Source organism: Camellia sinensis, chromosome 5 (genome assembly GCF_055761805.1).
Source record: "Camellia sinensis isolate YWXY chromosome 5, ASM5576180v1, whole genome shotgun sequence".
Lineage (NCBI taxonomy): Eukaryota > Viridiplantae > Streptophyta > Magnoliopsida > Ericales > Theaceae > Camellia > Camellia sinensis.
The window spans coordinates 90892057-90903235 of record NC_138965.1 but is presented as its reverse complement, the minus strand read 5'-3'; positions in this window follow the sequence as shown (position 1 = coordinate 90903235).

Sequence of the window (11179 nt, the reverse complement as noted above, 5' to 3'; positions counted from 1 at the left end):
TCTACAACAATCATATTTATCCTCCACCGATAGCCCAAAACAAATATATCTAAATCGATAAATAAATTCCTTTAAAGATACGCTTTTCCAAAATCTCATATGTGAGTGATAATACATATCAAGCTCCACCATTATCATTAATAATCCTCTAATTTCACATTTACAATAACAATTTCAATTATTTATACAAAATAACAATTTGATCCAATTAGGGCAAAACTCCCCCCCTTTTTTTCCCCCCCAAATATCAACCCAAACTCAATACAACCCAATGCAACTTAACTTAATTCAACACAATTCAACATAATCAACACTATTCAACATGATTCAATTCAACACCACTAAATGTAATTCAACATAATTCACGGTGAACTCTTAAATCCCCATTTCATCATTTCATCCCAAGTCTCATGCCATCCATATCATTAAGAAATCTTTTCCTCCAAATTTCATTTCATATTATAGCATGATTTACAATATCCATAATAAATGTTCATTCGCTAATTTTTAACATAATTTTCAAACACTTCCAAAATTCAATTAAACTTGTATATATATAATTCAACCTCTCAATTTCATGATTCTACTTTCAATTTAGGAAAAAATCATTAATTATCATCATGAGTCAACTTAGGGTTTTCAAGAAAAATCAAAACTTTCAAGAAAAATTAAAACTTCTCACACCACTACTTTTTATTTCAATTTTCCCATTGATTATAAACCTAAGGTTCATAATCCGCAATCTTAACCCAGCAATTGAACCCCAACGCTTCAAACCCTAAACCCCCAAATTTCATGATATAACACTATATGCTCAAAAATGTAAATTTTGTATTTATATAATCTAAATACCACAAATCTATCTATTAATGCATGTATTGAAGAAGAACTAGGACCCCTACCTCAAGATTGGAAGCTATGAGTGAAGACCCATCTTCAAACTTCAATGGAATCACAGAATAATCGGTAAAAGTCTTGATCCATGCTTGTTCTTCAACCTTCTTAAAACATTTGGGGTGAACCTTTGGTAAAAAGTAGAGAAATCAAGAGTTTGGAAGGTTAGGTTTTCGGGTTTGGAAGATGGGAGGAGAAGGGAGAGAAAGAATAAAATTTTTTGGGCCAAAAAGTCACTTTATAATGTCTGTTAGCGACTTGGTCGCTTGAGCGAAAGAAGCTTGGCTCGAGCATAGAAAAAAAGCTCTCAGATTCTCTGAAAAACGCACTATTCGCTCGAGCGAAGGAAATCTCGCTCGAGCGAGCATGCTTCCAGCACAGAACACAAAATTTAAACAGGTATAACTCTCTCGTTCGGACTCTGTTTAGGGTCGTTCTTGTGTCCAAATTGAAGCCCTGAAAACAAGCTTTCCAATGGTTTTGGCCTCACATTCAAATTCAAAGTATGGTAAAATAAAAGGGCAAAAGAGTGACGGCTGTTCGTAGGAAGATTATCCGAATTAAAGTTTTTGGTCCAATCTTACTTTACCATCATGTTACCACTTCGATCAATGTCCCAAAATAAAACAAGGAGACTCCAAATACACTAATAAAAAATTCAAGGGCAATCTCACTTTTTACGCTCGAGCGGTACTTTCTGCGCTCGAGCGGCCCACGTGCAAACAAGCGAGATATTGGGAGCAACAATTCTACGCTCGAGCGCCACTTCTTGCGCTCGAGCGGTCACCTGGACAGACTGTCACACCACTACATTCTGCTATATATACAGTATAGATTTCCACTAACCTTTGATGAGATACAATGCTACTAAAAAATATCAAAATTTAAAATCAATTCACAATAAATATAGGGATCTCTCAAATATATTAACTAAACTTAACTTACTTAGATAGACGACATGAGGCAAGTCTAATATTGTTATAAAAAATTGTGATATCAAATAGAAGAAATACATTTATATTTTATAATTTGAATTATAGAATAAGACATCATGTTAGAAATAATGTGATGATCAATTTTGTTGTACGTCTTTTCACTCATTGTCTGCATTGGGCTCGTTGCGCTCAGAAGTTTTTCTCAAATTCCTGTCCTTGTTTATTTCGGGTTGAGTGTCACTTGGTTTGGAGGGTGCACGGTTGAGTCCAAAGTGTCTGGAATCGAACCGGAAAAGAATTCTGGGCTGGAGGACCAGGGCCGCACGTGCGGAAGAGGGCCGTACGTGCCGTACGTACGGAAGAGGGACGCACGTGCGGAAGAGGGCCTCACATGCGGGAGATGAAGCAGCACATGCGGGGAGGTGACGGTTTTTCAGCTTGCACACTACATTTTATGCAGGTGCGGAGTGAGGTGCAGGGAAGGACCACCGCACGTGCGGCGGTAAAGGTCGCACGTGCGGGAAAACACTCCGCACGTGTGGGAGAGAGGGCGCCTGGGCAGTCCGAAAATCTACTTTTTCTTCTTCCTTGAGCTGTGTGTATATCACTTTTGTATATCATTTTCTCACTCTAAAATCAATTTTTGCTCCTCCTTCCCTCTAAAACTTCCACCAAAACATCTTAAAGTCTTGATCTCTTTGGATTCATTGGAGTTTTGACCAAACTTCCTTCATCAAATTTGGAGAGCTAACCGGGAGCTATATCTTGTGCGGTGGAGATTTGATTTCAACACTGTCAAATTTGGCGTTTATCATCTCGTTTCTCCCTAAGAACAGGAGGTAGGGAATTTCTTAGAGTTATATATATGTTTTGCAAGTTTTTGGTGGATTTTGAGAGTTCCTCTTTGATTATTTTAAAAATTGGTTTTTGGCTCAAGAAATTAGTGATTTTATAAAAGAAATTCATCTTTTCTCTCTTTTTAAAGATCCTCTTGAATAGTTGAATCACATTGGCTTAGGAATGATGTTTTTAGTGAGGTTTTGCTAAGAGATGAAGAAATGTTTGGTTTTTGTGAAAAACCTAGAAATTGGGGGTTTTGGAAAAATGTTGGGGATTCATGGATTTTCTTGGGTTAAATGAAGGAGTGAGTGGAAATTTCATATTGTTGTTTGCAAATATGACAACTTCTTGATGTATGAGAGTTTGGAGACCATATTTGAATTTATTGTTAATGCATATATATGTATAGCTATGAATTGGCACATTGTTGAGTCCCATGAAATATGAGAATTGTGATTTTGGGAAGTTAAGGTTTTAAAAACATTGCACATAGTCTTGAAATGACTAAAGTGTTGAGAATTGTACAAGACGCAACATGTTGTTAGATATAATAAATCATGTGGTGTTTTGTGAAGTAACATTGAAGGGAGGAAAATGGAAATGTGGTTATTATCGTCTTATTGTTGAGATATTTAAAAATGGAGAAACATTATGAGGCATTGATAATTATTGCATTACGTACTCATTAAATTGATCTTTATACATTTTGAATTGAGTTTGGAAACGTTTACTTTGAGAAAAGAAAATTTTGAAATGAGAATTATTGAAATGTTTCGGGGTAAATATGTTGGTAAGTCCGGATAGGAGGTATAGATGAAATTGATTTAAGTTGGCCTCAGTGTCCGGGGTGAAAGACCGAAAACACGCGCGGAGGAGGTACCACTTCCCTTTCGGTTAGCAACCGGTAAAGTGGGGTTTTGGTAGAGCTAGTTATGCCTACTTGCAGACACCAACTTAGGGATTACCTGAGTCGCATTTACCGCCCCAATGAATTAAATTGTAAATTTTTGAATTGTAAAGAATTTCAAGTTATCATTATGCATGGTGATTTTCAAAGAGATGTAAATGAAATCTTTTCTAAGGCATAGCATGGCATGTGCATTTCATATTGGGAATGCTTGTATAAATGTATATACTTTGTTAAGATTTCTCTACTGGGTTTTATGCTCACCCCTATGGGATTTTGGTGCAGGAAAAGACGTGGTGAACCCGCCAAACTATGGTGTGAAAGTATATATTGAGAACTTAAGGCTCTTTTTGTTGTGATTGTGAATTTTTGTAAGCCAAGAGCTATTCATGTATGGGTCCGAGAGATCATTTTTGTGTAACCGGGCATAAGCTTTGGAACTTGTAAGCCCTTGAGAGCATTTTATTTATTGTTGGGATTCAATGTTCCATAAGCTATAAATTCATGTATTTGATATTCATTGAATGTATAATTAGCATGTGAGACTATTTTGTATAAAACTTATCGGTTAACGATGAAAAGTTTGGAGAATGGTTGTTGTTCTTTAATGATTGTTAGAATATTTTGAGGCATTACAACTTGGTATCAGAGTTACCGGGTTTGAATACTTGGGGCTCGCGGGGTGTGGTTGTTATACCACAGTGGGTTCATTGCGCATGATTAGGAGATGCCTTGTGTTTTGTGATTATGTAATAACATGTTTATGTGACTATATGGGAATGGGATTGGGCTTTTGGGATGTTGTTTGTGCCTATTAAATTCCTTGAGGTCTTAATAGAAGGATACTTGATCAATACTCGTTCTACTAAGAATTCTTGGGGTATGTTTGGTTTGTGTTTGAGAGATGTGTTTTAGAGATAAAAAGTATGAAAAGTTGTTTGGTTTGGTTTTTTTCAAAAGATGTTTTGGAAAATTATTTTGAGAGAGAGTTTTGGAAAAAGTGATTGATTTGATGTGTGTAAGAGAGAGATTTGTTTAGAAAACTTATTTGGTTTACAAGTTTTGAGAAAATTTTTTGGAAAAATTTGTTTGGTTTGATTACTTTTAAAAACTTATTTGTAGAGAAAATTTCCCAAAATTTTTTCAGAAATACAAACCAAACGAACTCTTGATTTTTCATGGGACAAATTTCATCACAAAAGGATAATCCGTATGTGCTTACGTGATTAAGTGTTTATGTGGAGTGGAATTGAATTGTTTGTGTGGTAGAACATATATAGAATTGTTGTAGCCTAACATGTGAGGCAAGTTGCGAGCACATTTCGAATTATGTGCTAAATTGTTTACCTTGCTCCTTAATTAGAATGTCAGGAAGAGGTCAAACCCGTGATGGTAGATATGGAAGGCGCGGTAGGGCTCGCCGGGGTGTGCATGAAGTACCGGTCCATGAGATTCCGGTGCAAGAGGAGGGGTTGGGCCAAGCTAATGTGGCCGAACAAGTGGGGCAAGGAGAAATTCTAGGGCAAACGAGTCTAGCCGCAATGAGGGCCCTAGCCTGAGAAATGACGGGGGCCTTGAGGGAGTCTATGAACATACTAAGGGCGTAGAACCAAGCTAGAGAGAACGCTGTAGATACGAGAGCGAACTTTCTTACTAGGGAGTTTTTGTGGGCCAAACCGGATGAGTTCCATGGTGGCCTTGAGCCTAAAAAAGTGGATGAGTGGCTCGAACAGACAGTGAAGACATTTGAGATGCTTAACATTGAGGATAGTGAGTTAAGGGTGACTCTTGCGAGTTACTATCTCAAGGAGGATGCGGGCCAATGGTGGAAATATGCCAAGAGCCGAATCGAACCAACATGGAAAGCATTTGTGGTGGCTTTCCAAGATAAGTATCTACCTCCCATTGCTAGGGAGAGGTTGAGGCCGGAATTTCAAGACCTCAAGCAACTTAACATGTCAGTGGCCGAGTTTGAAACGGCCTTCTCTAGCTTGTCCCAGTTTGCACTGAAGTTGGTAGCTATGGAAGAGCGTTGTTGCATTGAGTTTGAGAAGAAACTAAGAACCAAGATTTTGTTCAAGGTTGCTAAGAACATGATTCGAAACTATGACTGTCTTGTGGAGGTGGCGACACATGTAGAGATTACTGTGGAGGCCGAGGAGGAGAGAATTCGGGGTTCAAGGTCGAGGGGTCAAGGGTCACAGGGGGACTACAGACCCAACAAGAAGAGCAGAAACACCTTCTCATCCCAGTGTCAACCACAGCAGTCTAGATCCGCCTTTTCTTTGCCTAGTATGGGCCAGGGAAAGAGTGCACCGAGTGGTTTTTCCTGTTGTAAGTGTGGCCAACCGGGTCACAAGGCCTTTGCATGTCGACAGAAGGGAGGAGGACATCAGATGTTGCCACTACCACCACCTAACCTATCCCAGAGTCAGTCTCAGAGTAAGGGACATGGACCTACTTGCTATCAATGCGGTCAATTAGGGCACATGAAGAGAGCTTGTCCGCAATTGGGAGGCGCATCTGGCGCATCATGGTCGAGGCAGACTTAGAGCCACCAGTAGGTTCACTCAGTTCAAACTTCGTGAGCTAACCAGGGAGCCGCTTCGGCTCAGTAAGTGCAACAGGCCTATGCTCCGAGAGATGAAGAGGTTGATCAGAGGCCACAGGGGCGTGTGTATGCTGTTACGGTGCCGGAGCAGTTGCCAGGATCCTCGGTTGTGAGAGGTATTTTTGTTGTGTGTAATTCTTTGGCTAATGTGTTGATAGATATGGATGCATCTCATTCATTGATATCTACTGCATTCGCATCTGCATTGGGGTTAGAGATGGAACAGCTAGCGTCTCTGTTTAGAGTTGAGTCACCAGTCGGGGGTATAGTTGACTTAGATCGAGGGTGTCGTGGTTTTGAGATAGAGGTTGCCAGGCTTCAACTCCCGTTTGCTTTTGTATTACTAGACATGTTGAGTTTTGATGCCATTCTAGGCATGGATCGGTTATCTTCGTACCGAGCAATGATCGATTGTTTTCGTTAGATGGTTATAGTGTGCACCTCGAGTGGTGATTGTTTTTACTTTCTAGGGGACCAGGTTAATAGGGTCTTGTCGCCAGTTTTTGACCCTTGTAGTAGAAACGAGCTTAGCGGCCTTCTTGCTACTCCCTTGGATAGTGAGCGTGACAGGACTCGTGTTGAGTTGCCAAGGGTAGTTTGTGAATACCCGGATGTATTTCCCGAGGATCTTACTAGTTTGCCACCCCACAGGGAGATCGAGTTTACCATTAACTTAGTGCTTGGAACGACAACAATTTCCATGGCGCCGTATAGATTTGCACCTGCGGAATTGCATGAGTTGAGGACTCAACTCCAAGAGCTTTTAGACAAGGCGATTCAACTTAGTGGCCTTCTTGCACTCCCCAAGGCGATGTACAAGGGTTTCATTCGCTCTAGTACATCGCCTTGGGGAGTGCTGGCTCTCTTTGCGAAGAAGAAGGATGGGTCGTTGCGGTTGTGTATTGACTACCGTAAGTTGAATCGGGTAACCGTCAAGAACAAGTATCCTTTACCCTGAATAGATCATTTGTTGGACCAACTTAGAGGGTCTTGTTGCTTTTTGAAGATAGATTTGAGGTCGGGGTACCAACAGTTGAGAGTCCGGGAGGAGGACATCCAGAAAGCGGCCTTTCGTACGCGTTATGGCCACTATGAATTCCTTGCAATGCCTTTTGGGTTGACTAATGTGCCGTCTTCCTTTATGGATTTGATGAATCAAATCTTTAGAGAATACTTGGATCATTTTGGGGTCGTCTTTGTGGACGACATCTTAATTTACTCAACCTCCGAGGAGGAACACGAAGCTCACTCGATGATAGTGCTTGACTTGCTTAGGGAGTATCAGTTGTATGCCAAATTTGAGAAATGCGAGTTTTGGCTCACCGAAGTAAAGTTTTTGGATCATGTAGTGTCAAGAGAGGGGGTAACTATAGTTTCTTCAAAGATAGATGCCTTGCAGGATTGGGAACAACCCAAAAATGTTCTTGAGATCTGGAGTTTCTTGGGATTGGCAGGGTACTATCGACGTTTTGTAAGCTACTTTTCTAGACTAGCCGCGCCTTTGAGAGTTTGGCTTTGTCCAAACTCACCAGGAGACGACCAGACTCATAGGGAGTCCACTACTGTTACAGGTAATGTTTCCCATCCTGTCTCACATATATATTGCTCACATCACTCGGCCCTCGGGCTCGATTTTTCTCTCAACACCCTTTTCTCACTTTTCTCTCATCGTACATCTCTCTATTCTTTAATCTCTCATTTTTCATCCCTCCCCAGGTGTGGTTGATGGATAAGTTGCAGGTTGTGGACTCATGCCCAGCGTATTCAGCTCGCGGCTATTTCTTCCGACGACGTTTGGTCGATGCCCTTGATGAGGGATAGTGGTTCGACTGGATGTGCAGTTTGTCCACAAACTGTATTGCTTGGCATTGTCATTGGCTCAATCTACCGGTAATGAGCTACAGCATGTCCCGGCAGACCGAGATTCAGTTGATTGGCCTGACACACTGCGTGTTCTACTTTCCCTTCCGGTTCCAGCGCCAGTTCGGCCATGATCAGATTTGCCCGGCAGAGGAGATATAGTACCCAACTGCATTTCTGGTCCGAGGCGCACAATTAGCTCGGTATGCCACGACATGGAGGATGAGAGAGCTTCTGGTCCCCGCTCCCACTTTCAGTTACACCCTTTCTGATGAGTGCATAGATTGGCTCAATGAACAGGCACATATAGGGCCCACTTTGGCATCAAAGGCTTCGACTAGCTCTAGGAAGGGACGTGGGAACACCTGACTATGCCCCGGATTTATTTGCTTTAATCAGAACTTTCAATTTTTCTTTATAAATGTAATGAAAAGCAACTTCAATTTGTATGCAAGAGCAGGAGAACTCTGTATTGAAATCAATAAAATTGAAGGTTGTGGGTACTGAAAATTCTCCGTTTGGTCCAAAAATGGTCTAAGTTGTAAAAAGATTAATTTGAGCAAAATCAACTTTTATTAAAACTTTTCAAAACCATTTTCGATATGGATCAGAACTGGACACGCCTGAGTTCTGTCACTGAGATGCACAACCCCGGATCCCAGCAACTGGAAAGTTGCCCCTAGTCTAAATAGCACTGCACCGGAGATCACGACCGAGCTTTTGAATATTGAATAGACAAAGTTGACCAAGCATGATCACATGGACAAAGTTGATCAGGGAAGTGTTTATGGCTGGACTTCAGGATGAAGTTGCCTATGTATCCCAAAGATGGGAATCAAGCCTTACGTAGTTCGGCTTAGGTTCACTCGTGTATTGACACTCTCCTTTTGCGCTCTAACTTTTGCCAAGGCCGCCCTTTACGGGTTTTCAACCTTGCGAGCACAATTTTTATAATTTCAATTTTTTTGTGCTCTAACTTTTGCCTAAGTCGCCCTTTTGGGTTTTCGGCCTAGCGAGCCTTTCAGGAAAAATATTTCTTTAACTTGTCCATGTTAATCGGTTAGGAGAACTCTAGGCCATCTAGGTCCATCAGAACGATAGCTCCACCCGACCAGATAGACTTGATGATGTAAGGACCAGTCCAATTAGGTCTGAACTTGCCCCTGGGGTCGTGGATGGGAGCTCGGTTGTCTTTGAGCACCAAATCTCCTTCCTCCAAATTCCTGGACTTAACTTTCTTGTTGAAAGCCCTGGCAATTTGTCGTTGATAACCTTGAACATGGTACAATGCTTTCAGCCTTCTCTCATCAAAGAGCATGAGTTCCTCGAATCTGCTCTGCTGCCAATCTGCCTCAGCTATTTGACACTCAGCCAGTACTCGTAATGACGGAACTTCAATTTCGATAGGTAGAACGGCCTCGATCCCGTAAACCAATGAATACGGAGTCGCGCCAGTAGAAGTTCTAATTGAAGTCTGGTAGCCCCACAGAGCAAATGGCAACTTATCTGGCCAGTCCCGGTAGGTTTCCACCATCTTCTGCAAAATGTGTTTGATGTTCTTGTTGGCGGCCTCAACTGCTCCGTTGGTCTGCGGCCGATATGTGGATGACTTATGAAAAGTCACGTTGTATTTTTCTAACAAGTCAATCACTTCCTTCTTGAAGTGGGAACCGTTATCTGAAATAATCTCGTTTAGGACCCCATAGCGACAAATGATGTTGTTCCTAATGAATTTCACAACATGTGAAGCCTTCAACACTGCATAAGATTGGGCCTCAACCCACTTTGTAAAATAGTCTATCGCGACCAGAATGAACTCATACCCATTGGACCCCTTCGGAGTGATAGCCCCGATCACATCGATTTCCCAAACTGAAAATGGCCATGGTGAAGTCATATTGTACAGCTTCGACGGTGGGATGTTCATGCGGTTTGCATGGATCTGACATTTGTGGCATCGCCGAACAAAGCTGATACAATCCTCCCTATGGTGGACCAGTAGTAACCTTGTCTGAGGATTTTCTGGGCCAGCATCACCCCGTTCATGTGCACTTCGCACTCTCCTCTATAGATGGCCTCCATTAGGTGCTTCGACTCTTCAGCCTCAACACATAGCTTATGTATTCCCAGATAACCTCTCTTATACAGTTTACCTCCGCAGATGATCAACTGAGCAACCATTCTTCTGATTGCCCTTTTATCCTTGGCATTTGCCCCTGGTGGATATGCTTCTTTCTCCAGGAAGTTCCATACATCGTAATACCAGGGATTCTCATCTTGAACCTCTTCTATGGCAGCAATCGACTCGTAAGCCAGTGCAAACTTCTGGTCAATGATGATCGGACGCATCCGGACTCCAAAAGGGATGTCTATCATAGAAGATAGAGTTGCTAATGAATCTGTGAACCTGTTGTTCTCTCTTAGTAGATGAGCAAAGTTTAGTTTCTCAAACCGAGGAATCAGTAAGTCCAAGGTCTGGTGGTAGATTCTCATCTTTTCTTCTTTAACTTTCCAATCTCCTTTTGCTTGAGATACAACAAGGTTCGAGTCCCTGATGATGCCTAACCGTTTTGCCCCTAGTTCCAGAGCTGCTTCTAGTCCAGCAATACACGCCTCATACTCTGCCTCATTGTTCGAGACTTTGAACCGGAGTTTGAATGCTGGAGGAATACGAGAATTATCGGGTGCTATCAGCAACACGCCTATCCCATATCCGTATTGGTTTGACGCTCCGTCAAAGTACATCGTCCAAAATTCTTCTTCGACATGCAGAATGGCCTTGTCTGGGAATAGGCACTCAACTGCTTCATCCCCTTCCATTGGGTGATCGGCTAGGAACTTCGCTACCGCTTTCCCCTTCACTGACTTGCGCGTCACATACTTCAGATCGAATTCAGAAAGTAGAAGCAACCAACAAGCTAGCCTACCCGTAAGTGTCGGTTTCTCGAAGAGATATTTGATGAGATCTAATCTTGAAACCAACATTACAGCGTGAGCTAACAGGTAGTGCCGCAGCTTCCTGGTAGCCCATACCAAGGCTAAGCAAGCCTTTTCCAGCGGAGTGTAACGGGTCTCGTAATCTAGCATCTTTTTGCTCAGGTAGTAGATAGCTCTCTCCACCTTGTCCTCGGA